This window comes from Engystomops pustulosus, chromosome 3, assembly GCF_040894005.1.
Source record: "Engystomops pustulosus chromosome 3, aEngPut4.maternal, whole genome shotgun sequence".
Taxonomy (NCBI): domain Eukaryota; kingdom Metazoa; phylum Chordata; class Amphibia; order Anura; family Leptodactylidae; genus Engystomops; species Engystomops pustulosus.
In genome coordinates this window covers 35057284-35080272 of record NC_092413.1, presented here as the reverse complement: position 1 = coordinate 35080272, position 22989 = coordinate 35057284, and positions in this window count along the sequence as shown.

Here is a 22989-nt window from a genome sequence, read left to right as displayed (position 1 = left end):
TACAATGTGCGATCAGCACACCCTTTCATTACAATGATCTCCTTTACCTCATAGATGTCAGAGGAGTCGGCCACAGGAGCAGGAGGAGAAACTTGCCGGGAGAAGTGGTACAGGGTGACAGGCTTGAGCAGGGAGACATGGAAGGAGTTAGGGATGCGCATGGTGGGAGGAAGGCGCAGCTTGTAGGATACCGGATTGATGCAACTCAGCACCTCGAAGGGACCCAGGAAACCAGGACCAAGCTTGTAGCCAGGGATCTTAAGCCGGACATACTTGGAGAACAACCAGTCTTTGTCAGCCGGAGCGAAGACAGGAGAAGGCCTGCGTCTTTTATCGACCTTGAACTTGGTTTGGGCCGAAGTCTGTAATAAGGAAAAGCGAGTCTGCTCCCAGATGGTCTTCAGGTCCCATACCAATTCCTCAACAGCATGAACGTCCAATGGCACAGGCAGAGGAAGAGGAGGGCGAAAATTCTAAATTTCATCTCCATCTTGATTTTATTACTATGAAGATCTCAAGGGGTTAACAATCTTCCTAAAAGCTGATAGATTTCTGACTGAGGGGTGCAGATTTGAAAATGGATTGATTATATAGAGGTTTTTGATGTTATACTGCAGTGATGGACAACCTTTTGAGCTTGGTGTGTCAAAATTCGCCAAAAAACCGAGCATAACTCGGGTGGTGTGTCACCTTGACAAAAAAACATAATTTTGTGATATTTATAGTTTAAATAACAAATATGTATACTATTTAACTTCTAGGGTACTTTAATACTAAATTATGGCAGTATATGGGGATTTTCTACATCATCTATTATTATGTGCAATTCGCACATTGTAATAGATCAGTTACCATCAGACAGATGTGGAAATGCTTAGTAACCTGCAAACTTTCAGTCATGAAAGTTCACAGGCTATAGTGAGGGCACAGGCGCCGCTGTCCACATTTCCCTCATGCCCTCTTGGCATGGAGAAGGTGTGAGGAGCAAAATAATCGCAATGTCTGGCGATTTGCAAGACGTTGTGATTATTTCAGGGCTTGTACGTCACAAAACTGACACACAAGCCTTGATGACTGTCTTCTATCATACAGTGCACTGACCTTACTTACTGTATGATGAGAGTGGTTGTCCTCCCTGATCCCTGCTGTGGATATGCTCAGTATAGAGGTGGCAGCTGCTGGGACATCACACAGGGCAGCAGGGATGTGGCCTCTGACTGTGCTGCCTTCCCCACCCCACCACAACTATCAGGAGCTGCAGAGGAGTCTCCTGGATTTACGGACGGGTCACCTTTCCTGCTGTGCCCCGTCCTGATACCTGTGCTGACTGGAGACACTAGGCACAGCTCACACATGGGGAGGGGCTGGCCCGGGGGAGTAGGAGGAGGGGGGAGTGCTGGGAGCTCAGTGCAATCTCTCAGCCTCCTGGCTACTGCACCTGGTCATGTAGGATGAAACGTAACTCTCAGGCAGCCGCGTGTCAGGGAAAATGGCTATGTGTGTCAGTGCTGACACACGTGTCATAGGTTAGCCATCACTGTTATACTGTATATTTAAAATTTTATTGAAAACAGTAAGTCAATTGTGAAAATACGGAAAATCGATATTGGATTGGTAAGCCGTGTGACATCAAAATAAATTATCCAGACATTTCAAAAATTATGAAAATGTAAAGCAGAGATATGGTAAATGTTATTCAGCCACTAATTTAGGTGGTAAAACTACCTGAAAACGCTTTGATTTCGAATTTAGAAAATGGCATATTTTTCAAAAAAATCATCATTTTTTCTTTCTTTTTTATTTATAAATATACTCAAAACTTATCAGCCAAAGTGTACTACTAATATGAAGTACAGCATGTGAGGAAAAAACAATCTCATAATCGCTTTGATAAGTACCAGTGTACAAAAGTTATAATTAGCTTATATAGCTATATATAGCTTTGGAAGAAAGCTGCCATGTCTTTCAACCTTCAGACACCCCCTTTAAGTCCACTCATTACGCTGCTAGACCACCTAAATTAATATTGTGGAATTTTTAAAAGTGTTAATTAAAAACCATCCATAAAGTTATTTAGTTTCGCCTACATACTGTATATGAATACATTCATGCCATAGTAGCAAGTCATGGGGGCACATTTACTAAGGGCTTTGCACCGCTTTGCGGCACACTATTTTTGGACTGTGCCCGTTCTTCAATGTCAAAATGGCTTGCACAGGCATTTAAGTAGCGCATGCATTGTGATTTTGGCGCACGCAACCCTTTTTGTGCCAAAGCTGCACTTGCTTTCATGCAACAAAAATTAGGGGGTGTGCCGTCGGACAGTCTGAAAGATTCGGACTGAAATCGGGATTTAACTTTCAAATTGTATTGCAAGCCCAAGCACTTAGATGCACCACTAAAAAGATGGTGAACTCTGTCAGACCTGAGCGGGGAAGTGACACATTCATTATATCGGGCGCATGATCTTAGTGAATCGCGCACACTGCATTATCTGTCGGACAATGCACTTTCTGCACTTTCTATGAACTCTGGTGTCCAGGTAAGTAAATATGCCCCAATATTCTCCAAGTGTCGAAAAACAAATACTTATTAACCATAAGAAAAATATCAAGTGCATATACTGTGCTTCAATATTTCAAGACCGGTGATAAATTCTTGTACCATACATAGCACTTGTTAAATTCTGGTCTAAAAAGCCCTTTGTTTTACAGATACCGGTATGTATTCTGTTTTAATTGTGTCCTTGTTATACGCCAACTCTCGCTCATAACTCTCTACGGCACTGTCATCGGCCGTGCTCCAGACAGTCCTGTGTGATTTCATTTGCTATAGTTTACAGCCACTTTGACAGCTATTTCTTTTCTCATAAATATAAAGTGCATCTGCGAATGGACAACAAAATAAGAAAACTTTTTCGGTAGCTGTTTATTCAGTCCACAGCACAACAAAGCATCATCAATCAGCATGAGGCTATAGATAAAAGTAGAGCAAAAACTCGCCTAAGCAAGTCATATCCCAAAGAGGATCCAGTGTAGGATATTTATTTCACATGCTCTAGTGCTCTGCTTTTTATACCAGTCCCTAATGACCACAAAGAGTCCATGATAGTGGAATTATAGAAACCTGGAAAGAGAATAACAGTTACAAAACCTAAAGACTACAGATGGAGCAGCACCGGTTCACATTACTCATTGTGGCACACCAATTTTGTAGATCATTAAATTCATGGTCATTGAGGGATCAAGGGTTTTTAGCCTATGGCATTCTGTAGAATTATCTAAAATAAACCAACTGACTTACAAACTGTCCCCGAATGTCTTGCTTATCTGCGTGTTTAGAAAAAAAAACTGGTTATGCCACATGGTACAGCAGATGTACTGGACCATGCAGTATGACTAGAGCAGACAGTTCTGGGATGTCCATTATCTTATGAATGTGTTACATTGGAATGTATTGTTCGGAAGTCAGTTTAAAAAATAAAGAACAAACATTTGAATTTAGTCTAAACAAACAATTTTGGCACAGTTTAGCAGATCCAGTCCAGTTCTGCCTGTGACTGTTTTCGACTATAAGAATTACCATTTACATTGAGGAATCCCATTCTTATCTTCCATTACAGGTAAAGAAAAACTGAAGGAAAATTACATATCTTACTACCCAAGCAGGTAATGGGTGGGGTTCATACAGAATTTTTATAATGGGGAGGTGGTTATGTAGTCTTTCACACCTCATTACCTTATTGATATGTAGCATAGCACTCTATAATCAATTAAAGTAACAAAGGAGCATGTCTCTTATTATGTAGGTTGCATTAGCCCCCCTTATTTACTAAAAAAAAAAAAAAAAAAGCAACAGCATATAAAGTCCATTAACCCCCCCCCCTCATTACGTAATTAATATAAATTTGTACAGCATCTCTTATTACTAGAAAGTTCTGTAGCTCTCTATTATTAAAGTATATAGAAATCAGCAGCCCCCTTTTTACTTAACCCCTTCCTGCCGCAGTCCTTTTTGGTTTTTGCATTTTCATATTTAACTCTCCACCTTCAAAAATCTATAACTTTTTTATTTTTCTATGTATAGAGCTGTGTTATGGCTTGTTTTCTGCGTAACAAATTGCACTTCAAACTGATGGTATTTAATATTCCTTGTGCTGTTGTCTTGTGGGCTTGGATTTTACAGCTTTCACTGTACTCCCCAAATGACTTGTATACTTTATTCTTTGGGTCCGTAGGATCATGAGGATACCAAATTTGTATAGGTTTTATAATGTTTTCATATATTTACAAAAATTAAAACCTTCTGTACAAAAAAATGTTTTTTTTTATTTTGCCATCTTCTGGCGCCAATAACTTTTCATACTTCTCTGCAGGGGCTGGGAGTGGTGTCATTTTTTTACGACATTTGATGACGTTTTCAATGCTACCATTTTTAGGACTGTACAATTGATAAAATTTTATTGAACATTTTATATTTTTCAAAATGGCATTTTTGACTTTGGGCACTATTTTCCGTTATGGGGTTAAACGCAGTGCAAATGCGTTATTATATTTTGATAGATCAGACATTTTCGGATGCGGCGATACCTAATGTGTTTATGATTTTTACTGTTTATTTATGTTTATATCATTTCTAGGGAAAGGGGGGTATTTGAATTTTTAGGTTTTCTATTATAATTTTTAAATTTTAATTTAATTTTAAACTATTTTATTTTTACTATTTTTCAGACTCCCTAGGGTACTTTAAACCTAGGTTGTCTGATCCATCCTACCATATACTGCCATAATACAGTATGGCAGCATATAAGGATTTTCCTCCTCATTCATTACAATGAATGGGTTACAATGAGACAGCCTTGGGTCTTTGGAAGACCCGAGGTAGTCATGGCGACTGATTGCACCCCTGATAACGTCACGGGGAGAGACGATCTTTGCACCAATCATGGGTGTTACCGGTAAGCCTTTGCTGCAATATGCAGCAAAGACTTACCGGCTATGGAGAGGGCTCAACCCATGAGCTCTCTCCATGTACCCGCACTCAAAGTGTGACGTACTGTTACATCACATGTCCCTACTAATGTAAAGTTCCCAAACCCCTACTTATATATTAATATGTATTTCAGCAGCCTCACCTATTAATTAAATGGATACTCAAAATATAAGCTAATGTGTAATTGGTTGTTATTTAAAATTTTGCTCCCCTTAGCAGAAAATGCTGGTGACATAGACTGTGATGAAGAATTAAAATGCTACTGGCCCTTTAATCAGTCCGTTAATTTCCTCCGCGCGGTCCGTCGCAGAACAGAAGATGGCCATTGGTCACATGTCCACATCACATGTCCTGCACCTGCCTGGGCAGGTCATGTGATCACCACTACGTTTGGCTGTAGTCGGTTGGTTGCAGTGCATCCAGTGTGACTAGTGCTGTGGTAATGGCAGTTACACATCATTACTATGGTAACAGAGCTAGAAAACCTGTTAGTTCATCACTGGGAGCAGAGCATAAGAGGGAGGAGGAGGAGTTACTGAGAACTAAAGGATCATGGGACTTGTATTTTCCAGTGGCGGCCATCTTGGTGATAACTCCACCTACTTTAGAGAGGCCATAAATTTTGTATATCATAAAATCAAACTATTTAAGCTCCGTTTTGTGACTAATGACATTGAGTTTTGTTGTATTCATTTATTTATATCATCATGGGTTTTTGTATCAGACGTTCATATTCCCGGAATACCCCTTTAAGTTTTCAGCAGCCATCCTTAGTAAACTTAAGTTCATATATTAATATATATATATATATATATATATAGAACCAACAGCCCCCTTTTTAATTAATATAAAGCGCAGAAGCCTCCCTACTAACATAAAATTCAGTGCCCCCCTTACTAATTTAAGTACCCCTTTTTATTACTGTATATAGAAATCATGAGTCCCACCTATTAATTAGCATACAGTTTATACAGCCCCCAATATTATTTAATTTACATTTCAGCAGCCTTCCTTATTAATAAAGATTTCAATTTCCCCCTTTATTAACTTAGCAGCCATCCACCTAATAATTAATAAGGGGGTTGGTGTACCTCCTGTGGCTACAATTGCTACACCCCCACTCCCACCCCCTGTGCACATGAATCTATGGAGAAGAATCTCTTTGTTGAATTTGAATGTAAATAAAATAAATTTAAAAAAAAATCTTGTATTGAGTGCAGTGATAAAAACAAAAAAAGTTAGTAAAAAAAAAGGTTAAATATAGAGATGAGCGAGCACTAAAATGCTCGGGTGCTCGTTACTCGAGCCGAACATTTCCACATGTTCGAGTGCTCGTTTCGAGTAACGAGCCCCATTGAAATCAATGGGAGACCCGAGCATTTTTCAGTAAAATTATAAACTTAACAAGCACAGTGAAAATACACAGTGCAGAACAGATTGCAGATGTTCGGGAACATCTGCAATCTGTTCCGGAGACACGCGTGCAGAACGGTGTTCTCCGCAATAGTATTTGAAGAACAATATGTGTGAAGAACAACTTGCAGATGTTTCCAAACATCTGCAAGTTGTTCTTCACACATATTGTTCTTCAAATACTATTGCGGAGAACACCGTTCTGCACGCGTGTCTCCGGGACATCTGCGATCTGCTCCGGAGACACGCGTGCAGAACGGTGTTCTCCGCAATAGTATTTGAAGAACAATATGTGTAGAGAACAACTTGCAGATGTTGCCAAACATCTGTAATGTGTTCTTCACACATATTGTTCTTCAAATACCATTGCGGAGAACACCGTTCTGCACGCGTGTCTCCGGAACAGATTGCAGATGTTCCCGAACATCTGCAATCTGTTCTGCACTGTGTTCTTTCACTGTTTTCTTCAATTAAACAATTAAATTAAATGTTTTAATTGTATCTTTTTACTGTTCTTCACTTTTTTTTTTTTAAATTAAATGCTCGTTATCGAGCAGGGCAAATACTCGTCCGAGCAACGAGCCGGTCCGAGTATGCTAATACTAGACCGAGCATCAAGCTCGGACGAGTATACTCGCTCATCACTAGTTAAATACAATACATTACAGCTTTCCCTTTCTTCATGGATTTTTCTGTTTTCTGAAGCTAATTACTGCCACTTGCTAATTATGTTTCATGGTCACTGATGGTTGCATTGTATTCAATGCAGGGACTATAAATATACAGTTTATATACATTGAACATACTAGAATGATTGAATATGAAGCATGAAAATTAATTAAAGTGACTTATGTATGACTAACCCTTCAATTTTTCTACTGCAAGACTGAAATTTCATTGGTAAGTTATGAATAGTCAGATGTTTAGAACATTCGAAAATGTTACTTATGTCTTTACGTTTTAATAATTTTTTAGGTTTCTTATTAGAATTCTATTAATATTATAATTATTATGGTAAGAATTATTGAGGGTTGATTACTATTCTAGATGATGAGCCACAAGTCTCAGGACAGCCCTTGATTTTAGCCTTTTAAAGGGTTATTCCTAAGAAGACAAGTTTCTTATATGTACTCAGCACAACAAAATGACAACCTGCAGGGCCGGCTCCAGGTTTTAGTGGGCTCCTGGGCGACAGAGCTCTAGTGGGCCCCTTTATGGGCTGCCCTCCAGCAGTCACACTGCCCCCCTGCCCCCTGTATACACACTGCCCCCCCTTCCCCCTGTATACACACTCCCCCTCTTCCCCTGTATACACACTGCCCCCCCTCCTCCTGTATACACACTGCCCCCTCCTCCTGTATACACACTGCCCCCCTTCCCCCTGTATACACACTGCCCCCCTCCTCCTGTATACACACTGCCCCCCTACCCCTGTATACACAGTGCCCCCTCCTCCTGTATACACACTGCCCCCCTTCCCCTGTATACACACTGCCCCCCTCCCCCTGTATACACACTGCCCCCCTTCCTCTGTATACACAGTGCCCCCCTCCTCCTGTATACACAGTGCCCCCCCTCCTGTATTCACACTGCCCCCCTCCTCCCCCTGTATACCCACTGCCCCCCTACCCCTTTATATATATACACACTGCCCCCCCCCCCAGTAAGTAATGTGCCCGCACAGCCCCCCATGTTCTCCCCCTTCCCTGGCCCCTGTCATGTCTCTCCCCTCACCTCACAGATGCAGGTCTCTCTGTGTGGTCACTGCTTTCCCCGGCAGGTCATGTGACCATTACATCATCACAGGTCCTGCAGCCTCCGATGCTGCAGCTCCTGCTGGGGAAAGCAGTGACTACAAATGTTCTCATCGCGATCTTTGTCCGGTGGATACACATCGCAATAAGAGAGGGAAGGAATCTCCCGGGCAGCGGGGCAGATGTCCGGCTGACCCGGAGAGATCCGGGGGCCAAAGTGGGCCCCTCCAGTACCCCGGGGCCCCGACACTTGCCCGGGTTAGCCGGGTGCTGGCGTTTGCATAATTTTAAAAGCCTTTACTAAAAAAGGGAATAAGAAGATAAAAGAAGAGCGGATCCTGCCAGAGGGATGAAAGCACCAGTATGCCAGTGTACTTGGATTATAATCCTTCATTCTGGTGGTAAGTGTCTTTTAAATATAACACTCTGAAATCTTGCATCATTTTATAAAATGCAAGAAGTAGCATTTTGAAACCAGAAACATTTGAAAATTACAATGTGCACCTATGAAATTGATCTTTTTAATTTTTTTAGTTTATTAACAGCTGAAGAAAATAATTGGGAGCCAATAGCAAATTGTTTTTCAACTCAACTGGATATTGGGTGGCATTGTGGATATATATTTAATGGCTGTTTCTAATTTTATAGGCAACTTAAAACACTTCAGTTACTTGATTGTTGTTACTTGATTGCAGTAATTACCTTTCAAATTTTTGTTTTCTAACAAGCCAATCAAGAATATGCAAAGCAGTCACATACAACCCAATTCTCAAGGCTTCGATAATTCTCCTGCTTCCTTCATAATCCACATTATCCAAAATGTATTTATTGTTCTTTCATAAGCAAATAATAAATCATTAAGTCACTCGAGGGACTCATTTATCATTCATTAATTAGCGACTCCAGGGCTCCAGAGTTGGATTGTGATACAAGAGATGAAAACCAGTTATGGGGATATTCAGAATAAATCAAAACGGATCAGTTCAAAAAGTTTATTCCACAGCTGTAAGTTTCTCTGTATTTGAACAGCAAATAAAATATAAAATTAATATATTCATTGTAATATAGGGTGGTTGTTGTGTGCAGTGTGTGTGACCTCGATGGACTGCTAACCCACTAATTCAAAAGGGGCATCTGGTCTCTATTTGGATCCATTGTACATGTGATTCCTGACTTAAGGACACCTGACTTACAGACAACCTCTAGTTACAGACAGACCTCTCTGCCCACTGTGGCCTCAGGTGAAGGTCTCTGGTTGCTTATAATTTATTAAGCTTTTGTGCAATGGTCAAATATAAGGTGAAAAATATGCAATGAAGCTTTTTTGTTCTTCCTTGTCCAGGACTTGAGCAGACAGCCTGGTTCCACCCATGTGACAGTAGAGGGACAAAAGTAATGATGGCGTTTGCTCTGGAACATTCTGAGCTGCAGAGAAGTAATTTAGCTGACATAATGAGAAGGACACTGTGCTTAGTGCCGCTACATCCTTGCGTTTGAAGACATTTGCTGCCAACACATTTCTTATTTCTAAACAACCATTAAAATTTATCATATTACATTTTTAGATGATAATTTTTAAATGTCACTTTTAGAAAAATACGTTGAAGAATTGTGTGCACATAAAGCACCCTGCAATGTTTAGTTTGAAAAAGATTGTTTTTATGATTCTATGAATATTTGTGTTTCAATAGCTTTTATTAGTATTTTCGAAGGCAGCAAGATAACAGATTTATCTTGCCGTTTTATGCATCACAAAATCTGAAGGAAAAATCTACAGAACAAGACCATTACAAAATGCAAGTTTGCTCGTACTACTAGTATTTAGCAATCACAGAAAAGAAGACTTTCTTAACTTGGGTGTTTCCATGACTTCTCAACCTGACTGCAGGACATACACATGGTCGCCTTTCTATTCAACCTCTTCCTTAAAAGGGTATTCCCATTTCAGCAAATCAATGTTATTGTTTGTATTATAAAAAGTTATACAAATTTCCCACTATACTTTCTGTATCCATTCTTCATGCTTTTCTAGATCTCTGCTTGCTGTCATTCTATAAAAAGTTTCTATGTTTACTTTCAGTGGACAGAAATCTGACCGTGGTCACACAGGTGCACGGCTCGTTAGTATCATACAGAGTAATCTGAGCTGTTTGTTATAACGAGCCGTGCACCTGTGTGACCATGGTCAGATTTCTGTCCACTGGAAGTAAACATAGAAGCTTTCTATAGAAGAACAGCAAGCGGAGATCTTGAAAACCATGAGGAATTGATACAGAAAGTATATTGGAAAGTTGTATAACTTTTTATAAGACAAACAATATCATTAATGTGCTGAAATGGGAAAACCCCTTTGAGTTTGCAGAGTGAGGGTATAAAACCCTTATTTTCCTAATAGATGTAATCATTGTTTATAGTAGTAAAATTTGCTAATGATATATAATACAAAGTCTACAAGCTCCATGTTACTGGACATATGAACATAGGACAATGCAAAGTCACTTTCACATAGACCCTGTCTGCACCAAGTTTATTATTTACAACAGGACTCATTTCTCGAATTGCGATTTTTCATTTTTGGTACAAATTGGCTCTAGCTGCCACCCTAGTCTATGTGCTGTGACTTTTTTGCAGCTTTTTGAAACTGTCTCACATAACATGAGATCCTTTAATAAATCTGCTGACAGCAGAACTCCAAAGAAAGAACTATTGCAAGAAGCCTGCCTAATGATAAAGTACTCCCAGTGTATCCGTGTCTTTAAGATGTAGATAACATTGATTAAATACCAAACTCCTAGTTGCTCTGTTAGAAGAAATGGGGCTTTATGTGTTTTTTTTAAAGGATGTTTGGAGCTCTTCCATTTTCTCAATATATTCCACCCTTCAGACTACAAAACATGGATGAGAGCGGAATATCCATGGGCCCAGAATCCAGGACCTCAGCAGCAGTTATCAGATGTTTGAGGGCTTTTTTACAGAAGGTATACTGGTGCATATTTATTAATGGTTTCATGCCTGTTGTTGGGGCAATCCCCTCATTTTTTTTAATTTGTTCAGAGTTACAGAGTGTTGGAACGACAAAAAACTCATTTTCTGATGCTCACACCATTTACGTTTTTTGTTGTTCAATTTGGGTGTAGGTTTTAAATCCTGAAACTTCTCCTGCAATTCTAGCTTCCTGACACATTTTTGGCACAATTTATAACACAATTTGCCAAAAATCTATTCTAACAACTTCGAAATCTCTTCATGAATGGGCTTTTCATTTCTGATGCCATGCCTCTAGAATTAGAGAATGTTTTTTTTGTTATTCTGAGTACATATAAGAAACTTGTCTTCATGGGAATATCCCTTTAAAAGTCTTCACAACAGGAGGTTTCCGTGAAATGTGCACATAGAAAGAGACCCGTTTCATACTGCCTATTGCTATAAAGCATGAAGCAAATGAGTAAGGATAGGGGCTCATTTACTAAGGGTCCAAATCGCGCACTTTCGTCGGGTTTCCCGATTATTTCCATTTTGCCCTGAATTGCCCCGGGATTTTGGCGCACCTGATCGGATATTGGCGCATCGGCGCCAACTTTCACGCGACAGAAATCGGGGGGGCCTGGCCATCGGACAACCCGACAGATTCGAAAAAAAACAGGGAATTTAAAAAATAATTTGTGTCGCAAGATCAGCACTTACATGCACCGAGGAGAAGAAGGTGAACTCCGGCGGACCTCGGCGCAGCAGCGACACCTGGTGGACATCGGGCGCACGGACCTTAGTGAATCCTGGCAGAACCCAAATCCTTGTCGGAGAACGCGCCGCTGGACCGCGTCTGGACTGGGTAAGTAAATGAGCCCCATAGTGTGGGGCAGGGGAGATTGCCTACAATGGAAGCTACAAGTCTGAGGAGAAGGTCCTCTCTTATACAGTTACTGTGTAGAAGGTTTCATCATTCATCATCTAGCTGTCTGTGTCCACATTGTTGTTCCCGCTGGGCTCCCCCTCTCCCTCCTGCCCCCTCACTGCAGACTATTGTCATCTCACTACACGGCCTAAAAATATAAAAAATAATAGAGCAAATACCTGCCACTTAAATGTCACTTCTTGACTTATATATTTCTACTGAGCGAACATCGTAAAAGACTTTTAGTCATAAAGTAGCAGCATTGTGTGCAATCTTGTTGTCAAAGTAAATAAACCAAAAATGTTGTGGACTTTAGATTGTTAGAATCAGGTTTTTCCATCTTTTTCCTACTGTGTGGGTCTGCTTGTCTGCTGTACTCAAATGTCTTATAAATAGCAGCAGCCTTCTCTAGTATGCATGAGTCCCAAAATCAAAAATTGAGAGCATAATATCCGCACAGGGACAAAGAATGGAGAAAGTGCTTGGCAGAAAGAATAGAAAATCTATTTAATTGTATTTTTTCCTGAAATGAATTTGATTTACCGTATATTTGGTTTAGAGTTGAGATTCAGGGATTTATGCATGTTCAGGGCATACAGGACAATTTAGATTAAAGGGGTATTCCAGGAATCAGCATAATTCATATACAAGTGGGCACTCAAAATATAAGCTAATGTGTAATTAGTTGTTATTTAAAATTTTGCTCCCCTTAGCAGAAAATGCTGGTGACATAGACTGTAATGAAGAATTAAAATGCTACTGGCCCTTTAATCAGTCCGTTAATTTCCTCCGCGCGGTCCGTCGCAGAAAAGAAGATGGCTGCTGGTCACATGTCCACATCACATGTCCTTTACCTGCCTTGGCAGGGTCATGTGATCACCACTAAGTTTGGCTGTAGTTGGTTGGTTGCAGTGCATCCAGTATGGCCGGTGTGTGGTGATGGCAGTTACACATCATTACTATGGTAACAGACCAAGAAAACCTGTTACATCATCACTGGGAGCAGAGCATAAGAGGTAGGAGGAGTTACTGAGAACTAAAGGATCATGGAACTTGTAGTTTCCAGTGGCGGCCATCTTAGTGATAATCCACCTACTTTAGAGAGGCCATAAATTTAGTAAATCATAAAATCATATTATTTTAGCTCCGTTTTGTGACTAATGACATTGAGTATTGTTGTATTCATTTATTTATATCATCATGGGTTTTTGTGTCAGACGTTCAGATTCCCGGAATACCCCTTTAATGTTAATGTTAGTCTCTATATTTCCCTATTTAAGTGTAGCTAGGGCCGATTCTACATAGCACATTTGCTGCCTGAGGCGAATATTAATATGCTGCCCCCCACACACACACAAACACACACTCCTTTCCATTGCCCGCTCCCTGTTCAGTAAATGCTGAAAACTTTACTAACAATTAACATCCCCACAGGCAGCGCACTGACACTGTGAGACTGACTACAGGTTCTGAGAGTCATTGGTGGCATCTAGTACCTTATAGATGACAATCTCTTCCATCAGGAGGACTTTATTCCGGGGTCCTCCATTTATGACTTATCACTGCTGAATTCACGGCCGGATATCTTCAGCTCCATGCAGCATCTCCACCCGGCGTCCCTAAAAATACCACAGTCACTTACAGTATGAAGTCACCTTGATAACAACACTGTGCTCCTAAATAATATATACTTCTCACAACACAACTGACCACACTCTCCCACACATATAAAATATCCCATCATTATATATATATATATATATATATTTCTACTGGAATTATAGTATGCACAGCACATCAATCAATATACAATACCCCTAATTTATTAATATAGACCCCCAAACATTTGGTTTACATGATGCAAAGTAATCTATCGTATCCTATAACTAAAATATCCCACCCTGTTATTATGTTACATATGATTTTATATACAGTGCTACCCTGACCAATGTAAATATATAGCACCTCCTGATGAATATAATATTATATATATGCTGTACCCCATATACAGCCCCCCAGCTTAGTAATATACTGTATCCCATATACAGCCCCCCAGCTTAGTAATATACTGTACCCCGTATACAGCCCCCAAGCCTAGTCATATACCGTACCCCATATACAGCCCCCCAGCTTAGTGATATACTGTATCCCATATACAGCCCCCCAGCTTAGTAATATACTGTACCCCATATACAGCCCCCAAGCCTAGTCATATACTGTACCCCATATACAGCCCCCCAGCTTTGTAATATACTGTATCCCATATACAGCCCCCCCAGCTTAGTAATATACTGTATCCCATATACAGCCCCCCAGCTTAGTAATATACTGGCCCCATATAATATATACACTCCAATCCCCAGTATAAAATGATTCTGGCCCCATATAATATATACAACCCCCAGTATAAAACGTTTTAATTAATAAAAATAATAAAACTTATACTCACCTTGCGGCAGCGTGCTACCACGGTGCACAGCTCCGGTCTTGATTTACAATAATTTAACCTACTGTACAAAAAATTATTCTTTCTTTTGCTATCTTCTGGCACTAATAACTTTTTCATACCTCAGTGTGCGGAGCTGTGGGTGGTGTAATTTTTTGCTACTATGATGATGTTTTCAAAGCTACCATTTTGAAGCCTGTATGACCTTTTGATCATTTTTTATAAAATTTTTATATTTTTCAAAATGGAAAAAAAGTCGCATTTTTTACTTTGGGAGCAATTTTCTGTTATGGGGTTAAACGTCGAAATAACTATTATTATATTTTGCGCCGTTGGCCCTTTAAAGCAGCCGGCGGTGATCGTCGGGTTAACACCCTGCATATTGCAGCAAACACTTACCGGCTATGGAGTCCATGAGCCCTCTCCAATCGCCCACAGCCAACGCATGACATACTACTCTGTCACGCGTCAGTAAGGGGTTAATCATCCAGATAGTGACATATACAAAGTAATATAGCAGGAGATGTACACATTTCAGTTTTAAGGCTATACTAAGCCTAAACGTGTCGATCTACTGCTATATTTTTTGTATATGTCACTGGATATTGGCTTTTTATTAACAAACAAAAGTTTTGCTGCGGAATCGTCATATAGTTATGGATACATTTCTTTCACACTGGGGGTCATTTACTATGGGCCGGATTCGCGTTTTCCCGACGTGTTACCCGAATATTTCTGATTTTCCCTGTATTGCCCAGGGATTTTGGCGCACGTGATCGGATTGTGATGCATCGGCACTGGCATGCATGCAACGGAAATCGGGGGGCGTGGCCGAACGAAAACCCGACCGATTCGGAAAAATCCGGGACTCGCGCTTACCTTCACCAGGTATAGGCCGGTGAACTTCAGTGCATTCCGGCAGGCCTCGGTGGACTTCAGCGCAGCAGCGCCACCTGGTGCACGTCGGAGGAACTACCTTAGTGAATCCCGGCCGGACCCGAATCCACCGCAGAGAACGCGCCGCTGGATCGCGAATGGACCGGGTATGTAAATCTGCCCCAGTATGCGCTTATTGGCCTCGGGCTTGACTCCTGCAAAGATCTTTTACTGTGAAAAAGAGGGGTAAGCAAAAACAAATTAGCTTTACGTGTTTACATAACAAGCAGAACGGTGAGGATCCAACTGCTGGGACACCCTCGATCACATGAGCGGGACCCTCAACAATTCGGAGAATGTTTGGAAGTAATGGGTGAAGCAGCAGATCAAGTATATGTCTGGAATTCTTTGGCCTTTTCTGCTCTCTTTCTCTACTATAAATCTGTTTGTATGGTTAATTTAGGTAATTTACCAATAAACATCTAATAAAAGTTCTTCTTCGTTTTCTTGGTATGTAAAGTGAAGCCTCCTGTCTTCATGTCTCATCAGCCAGACATTCCTGTCCATAAAATGGCCTTAGATGGAGGGTCATGTGATCTCTATCTGTCCATGAACAATTGCCAGTTAGAGATCACATGACCTCCATCTGCAGCCATTTTATGGACAGGAATATCTGGCCAATGAAGTAAAAGACAGGAGGCTTCACTTTACATATCACAAAACTGGTGCATAAATATTATTACGGTACATTTGTAAATTACCTAATATCCTGCCCCCCGCCCCCACACTTACACACACATTACAAAAAACAGGAGGTAAAGTGGCCAACCCCTTTAAGTAAGCCTCTATATATATTTGCAAACTCCCCTTGGTGGTCACAAGGAAAGGTAGCTTGAACACTATAAAAGCGCTACAAATCCAATTGCATCACTGACTGCAGGAAAACTCTTACTCTCACCTATTGTTATAGGATCCAGTTGGATTGTTTCCATATCTATCTTCCCCATAGCCTGTTCAACCTTTCAGTTATTTATTTCATCCTTTGTCTTGTACAGTTCTCTATGTTGTACTGTTATATCCTAGATAAATGTGCAGATTCTTAAAAGTTGATTTTGCCATTCCATATATACAACTACTAGATAATAGTAATTAAAACAATTTGAGTAATTACAGTATTCTAAAGGGCCGCTCATTTAAATGTAAAACTAATAATTAACATATTTCATTTACTAATAGAAAAATGTGTAATTGTGCTTTGCCAAAAATAATTTTTTTGGAAAATACAGCTGTCCGATTTGATTTATTGCCAAAATATTGACATAATACATATCAGAATTGGGACTTTGTTGTCCAGCTGGCCTATGTTTTCTTAAAGGAAACCTGTTATGTCAAACATGTGGTCTGACAACATGTATTAGAGCTTCAGCTAACTAAACCAATGTATTGGGGGGGGGGGGGGGGGATTCAGTATAACTGTAGCTTTATAATGCATTCATTTAGATTTTAGTGGCAGTTTGACTCAGTAAGTGGTACCCAATCATGTAGAGTATTCCAGGGTGCATACAGAGCTATCTTTGGCAAAAGACATAAGCTATGATGGAGATCTAAATGAATATATCTGGTTATACCAGATCTCTTTAATGAAATAATATTGGTAAATGACAATGGTTTCAATAGCTGAGTATGTTTTTTTCAAGACAGAGAAAGAAGTGCAGACTCTGAGCTAACACTTGCCCCCTGTCCCCCCTGCCTACTTCCCCATACTGCACTAATCTACAGGGGACAATCGAAATATGGTACCTACTCTTAGTATATGCTCAGAAAAAAAGGACAAATCAACAGAGAGAAATAGAGACAAATATAAAGGCACAAGAAAAGTAAGGATAACCAAGTCTAAACATAGATGTTGGCGAGGTACAGTATCGTGAAGCAACAAATAGTCAAATAACATAGCAAATGCCAGAATTTAAGTCCAATTTTAAAAAGTCCAATTTAACCTGCGACTGGGGAAAAGGATGAGATAGCATATGTGGAGTTCCTGAATGCTGCACCAGCAGATCATCGGTTTGGCCTTTGACTCACTCTACAGCTCAAAAACACACTACCCACCTTTTTACAGACCCAAATCAGCCACAGGTACTGTCAATCACAGCCTCACATGGCAAGGATCTGGACAACTGCCACAAACTTTGAAGCAAGAACCCATTCAGATAGTTCTGAAAGCTTTATTCGCTACCTGAGTAAAAGTTCAATGCAAGACAAGGTTTAAACCCCTTATAATCACATCCATGTCTCATATGGTGAATGTGCGAAAAAACCCCTTTAGAAGTGCCAGATATTGGTTACTACCTTCATTCAACAGTACTATTATCCCTGTTTCTGTTTGAAGCTATTACCTCATTGATTTTGATATATAAAATGATGACTGCTGTAAAATCTATAGTGAAGCATTTTTTGTGGGCCCCTTTGCAGTGAACGTATGTGGTGGCATTAAAAATACAGAAACTAAAACAGTTCCCTAAATTTTTTCCAAGTTTATCATTCTAAACTACACCCGCAAGGTCATTTTATATACAGCCTCTTCATGGGTTATATTTAGAGATGAGCGAGCACTAAAATGCTCGGGTACTCGTTATTCGAGACGAACTTTTCCCGATGCTCGAGTGCTCGTTTCGAGTAACGAGCCCCATTGAAGTCAATGGGAGACTCGAGCATTTTTCAAGGGGACCAAGGCTCTGCACAGGGAAGCTTGGCCAAACACCTGGGAACCTCAGAAAAGGATGGAAACACCACGGAAATGGACAGGAAACAGCAGGGGCAGCATGCATGGATGCCTCTGAGGCTGCTTAATCGCACCATTATGCCAAAATTATGGGCAACAGCATGGCCATGACAGAGTGACCGAATGAGGCTAGATAGCATCTAAAACATCCAATAATTGACCCTGACACTATAGGGGACGGCATGCAGAGGCAGCGGCAGCGGCAGCAGCGGCAGGCTAGAGAGTGTCATGGCAACATACCCTAAATGGACTCAGGCTTCAAACCAATGGGTGGCAGAGAGGAACCAAAGGAGGTGAGCAAGAAGCGCTCAAATAATATCGGTACATGATAAAAGTTTGCCAGTATATTTTGTGGATTACACAGCAGGGTGGCGACAAAGTTAACATGGAAGCCATGAAAACAATCCAAAATTCTGCCTGACACAGCTCGTTTGATAAGGGGACCATGTATGGAGGCAGTGAACTAGTAGTAGATTAAAGGTGCTGCAGTTAAAACTATGTTAGTTGGATCTTGGCATGGAGCTGGCGCTCCGCTGCCAGGCGAGCTTTCGCCAATCCAAGCCCCTGTCTCTAGGCTACTCCCCAAACAGCACTTCTAAGAACCTTTTGTATAAGATCAAGTGTAGTAGCGTTCTTATAAGTTTGGGATATGGCGGGTGAGGGGAATGTAAACATCTGCGCAAGAAGCGCTGAAATAATATCCGTAAATGAAAAAAGTTTTCCAGTATATTTTGTGGCTTACACAGCACGGTGGCGACAAAGTTTACAAGTTTGATGTGGAATGCCCTGTAATAGCTCTTGGGCGGTGTGCCTTTTATCACCTAGGCTCAGCAGTTTGAGCACCGCCTGCTGTCGCTTAGCGACGGCACTGCTGCTGTGCCTAGAGCTACCGACTGATGGCGCCATGCCCACGGATGGTAATTCGGAGGAGGAGGAGGTGGAGGAGGGGTGGGAGGAGGAGGAGGCATAGTAGGCCTGAAACACCTGGACCGAGGTAGGCCCAGCAATCCTCTGCGTCGGCAGTATATGACCAGCCCCAGGGTCAGACTCGGTCCCAGCCTGCACCAAGTTAAGTGTAGTAGCGTTCTTATAAGTTTGGAATATGGCGGGTGAGGGGAATGTAAACAGATGCGCAAGAAGCGCTGAAATAATATCCGTAAATGGTAAAAGTTTGCCAGTATATTTTGAGGATTACACAGCAGAGTTAACAAGTTTGTTGTGGAAGCCATGAAAACAACCCAAAATTCTGCCTGACACAGCACGTTTGATAAGGCGGCCATGTATGGAGGCAGTGAACTAGTAGTAGATTAAAGGTGCTGCAGTTAAAACTATGTTAGTTGGTTCTTGGCATGGAGCTGGCGCTCCGCTGCCAGGCGAGCTTTCGCCAATCCAAGCCCCTGTCTCTAGGCTACTCCCCAAACAGCACTTCTAAGAACCTTTTGTATAAGATCAAGTGTAGTAGCGTTCTTATAAGTTTAGGATATGGCGGGTGAGGGGAATGTAAACAGATGCGCAAGAAGCGCTGAAATAATATCCGTAAATGGTAAAAGTTTGCCAGTGTATTTTGTGGATAACACAGCAGGGTGGCGACAAAGTTAACAACTTTGATGTGGAATCCATGAAAACAACCCAAATTTCTGCCTGACACACCTCGTTTGATAAAGGGACGATGTATGGAGGCAGCTATATGGACGACTTTTGGAGGTAGCAATGGAGACAACGTGTGGAGGCTGCTATGGAGACAATTCAATTTGGATAGTGCCTGTATGTGGCAGTCCAAAAAAGTTTTCAAACCAGAGGAGCAGGTAGGTGGCCCTCCAGAAAAATGGAATAGATTGAGTGCCTGTATGTGGCAGTCCAAAAAAGTTTTCAAACCAGAGGAGCAGGTAGGTGGCCCTCCAGAAAAATGGAATAGATTGAGTGCCTGTATGTGGCAGTCCAAAAAAGTTTTCAAACCAGAGGAGCAGGTAGGTGGCCCTCCAGAAAAATTGAATAGATTGAGTGCCTGTATGTGGCAGTCCAAAAAAGTTTTCAAACCAGAGGAGCAGGTAGGTGGCCCTCCAGAAAAATTGAATAGATTGAGTGCCTGTATGTGGCACTCCCAAAAATTGTTTAAAACAGAGGACCGGGTCGGTGGCCCTCCATAAAAATTAAATGCATAAAGTACTATAGCTAGAGCCAGTGGGCCCTGTCAAAAAATAGCCAGTTTCCTCTGCTTTACTGTACAAAGAGGAGGAGAAGGAGGAAAATGAGGAGGAGGAGGAGTGGATAAATTATTCAGGTTGAGCTTCCTTCACCTGGTGGAGATTGGAAATTAGGAGAAATCCAGGCTTTATTCATCTTGATAAGCGTCAGCCTGTCAGCGCTGTCAGTCGACAGGCGTGTACGCTTATCGGTGATGATGCCACCAGCTGCACTGAAAACCCGCTCGGACAAGACGCTAGCGGCAGGGCAGGCAAGAACCTCCAAGGCGTACAGCGCCAGTTCGTGCCACATGTCCAGCTTTGAAACCCAGTAGTTGTAGGGAGCGGTGTGGTCATTTAGGACGATGGTATGGTCAGCTACGTACTCCCTCACCATCTTTCTGTAAAGATCAGCCCTACTCTGCCGAGACTGGGGACAGGTAACAGTGTCTTGCTGGGGTGACATAAAGCTGGCAAAAGCCTTGTAAAGCGTACCCTTGCCAGTGCTGGACAAGCTGCCTGCTCGCCTACTCTCCCTCGCTACTTGTCCCGCAGAACTACGCAGTCTGCCGCTAGCGCTGTCAGAAGGGAAATACTGTTTCAGCTTGTGCACCAGGGCCTGCTGGTATTCATGCATTCTCACACTCCTTTCCTCTCCAGGGATGAGAGTGGAAAGATTTTGCTTGTACCGTGGGTCCAGGAGAGTGAACACCCAGTAATCGGTGCTGGAATAAATTCTTTGAACGCGAGGGTCACGGAATAGGCAGCCTAGCATGAAATCTGCCATATGCGCCAGAGTACCAACGCGTAAGAATTCACTCCCCTCACTGGCCTGACTGTCCATTTCCTCCTCCTCCAACTCCTCCAACTCCTCTTCTTCTGCCCATACACGCTCAACAGTGAAGGACTCAACAATGGTCCCCTCTTGTGTCTCGCCAACATTCTCCTCCTCTTCCTCCTCATCCTCCTCCACCTCCACCTCCTCCGATATGCGCTGAGAAACAGACCTAAGGGTGCTTTGGCTATCAACAAGGGAATATTCTTCCCCCGTCTCTTGTGAGGAGCGCAAAGCTTCCGACTTCATGCTGACCAGAGAGTTTTTCAACAGGCCAAGCAGCGGGATGGTGAGGCTGATGATGGCGGCATCGCCACTGACCATCTGTGTTGACTCCTCAAAGTTACTCAGCACCTGACAGATATCAGACATCCACGTCCACTCCTCATTGTAGACTTGAGGAAGCTGACTGACCTGACTACCAGTTCTGGTGGAAGTTGACATCTGGCAGTCTACAATCGCTCGGCGCTGCTGGTAAACTCTGGATAACATGGTCAGTGTTGAATTCCACCTCGTGGGCACGTCGCACAACAGTCGGTGAGCGGGCAGTTGGAGGCGGCGCTGCGCTGCCCTGAGAGTGGCAGCATCTGTGCTGGAGTTCCTGAAATGCGCACAGATGCGGCGCACCTTCGTGAGCAAATCAGACAAATTGGGGTATGTCTTGAGGAAACGCTGAACTATCAGATTTAACACATGGGCCAGGCATGGCACATGTGTCAGTCTGCCGAGTTGCAGAGCCGCCACCAGGTTACGGCCGTTGTCACACACAACCATGCCTGGCTTCAAGTTCAGCGGTGCCAGCCACAGATCAGTCTGCGCCGTGATGCCCTGTAATAGTTCTTGGGCGGTGTGCCTTTTATCGCCTAGGCTCAGCAGTTTGAGCACCGCCTGCTGTCGCTTAGCGACGGCACTGCTGCTGTGCCTAGAGCTACCGACTGATGGCGCCATGCCCACGGATGGTCGTTCGGAGGAGGAGGTGGAGGAGGGGTGGGAGGAGGAGGAGGCATAGTAGGCCTGAAACACCTGGACCGAGGTAGGGCGCGCAATCCTCGGCGTCGGCAGTATATGACCAGCCGCAGGGTCAGACTCGGTCCCAGTCTCCACCAAGTTAACCCAATGTGCCGTCAGCGATATATAGTGGCCCTGCCCGGCAGCACTCGTCCACGTGTCCGTGGTCAGGTGGACCTTGTCAGAAACGGCGTTGGTCAGGGCACGGATTATGTTGTCTGACACGTGCTGGTGCAGGGCTGGGACGGCACATCGGGAAAAGTAGTGGCGGCTGGGGACCGAATACCGAGGGGCGGCCGCCGCCATGAGGCTGCGAAAGGCCTCGGTCTCTACTAGCCTATAGGGCAGCATCTCCAGGTTTAGCAATCTGGAGACGTGCACATTAAGGGCTTGGGCGTGCGGGTGGGTTGCACTATATTTGCGTTTCCACTCCAGCGTCTGGGGTATGGAGAGCTGAACGCTGGTGGATGCTGTGGAGGATCGTGGAGGCGACGATGGGGTTTTTGTGGCAGGGTCCTGGGCAGGGGGCTGACTAGCAGCTGACACAGGGGAAGGAGCAGTGGTGTGCACGGCCGGAGGTGAACGCGCTTGTTGCCACTGAGTGGGGTGTTTAGCATTCATATGTCTGCGCATACTGGTGGTAGTTAAGCTATTAGTGGTGGAACCCCTGCTGATCCTGGTTTGGCAAATGTGGCACACCACAGTCCGTCGGTCATCCGGTGTTTCCTTAAAGAACCTCCAGACTTCTGAAAATCTAGCCCTCGCCGCAGGAGCCCTCGCCATGGGAGCTTCACTAGTTGACACATTT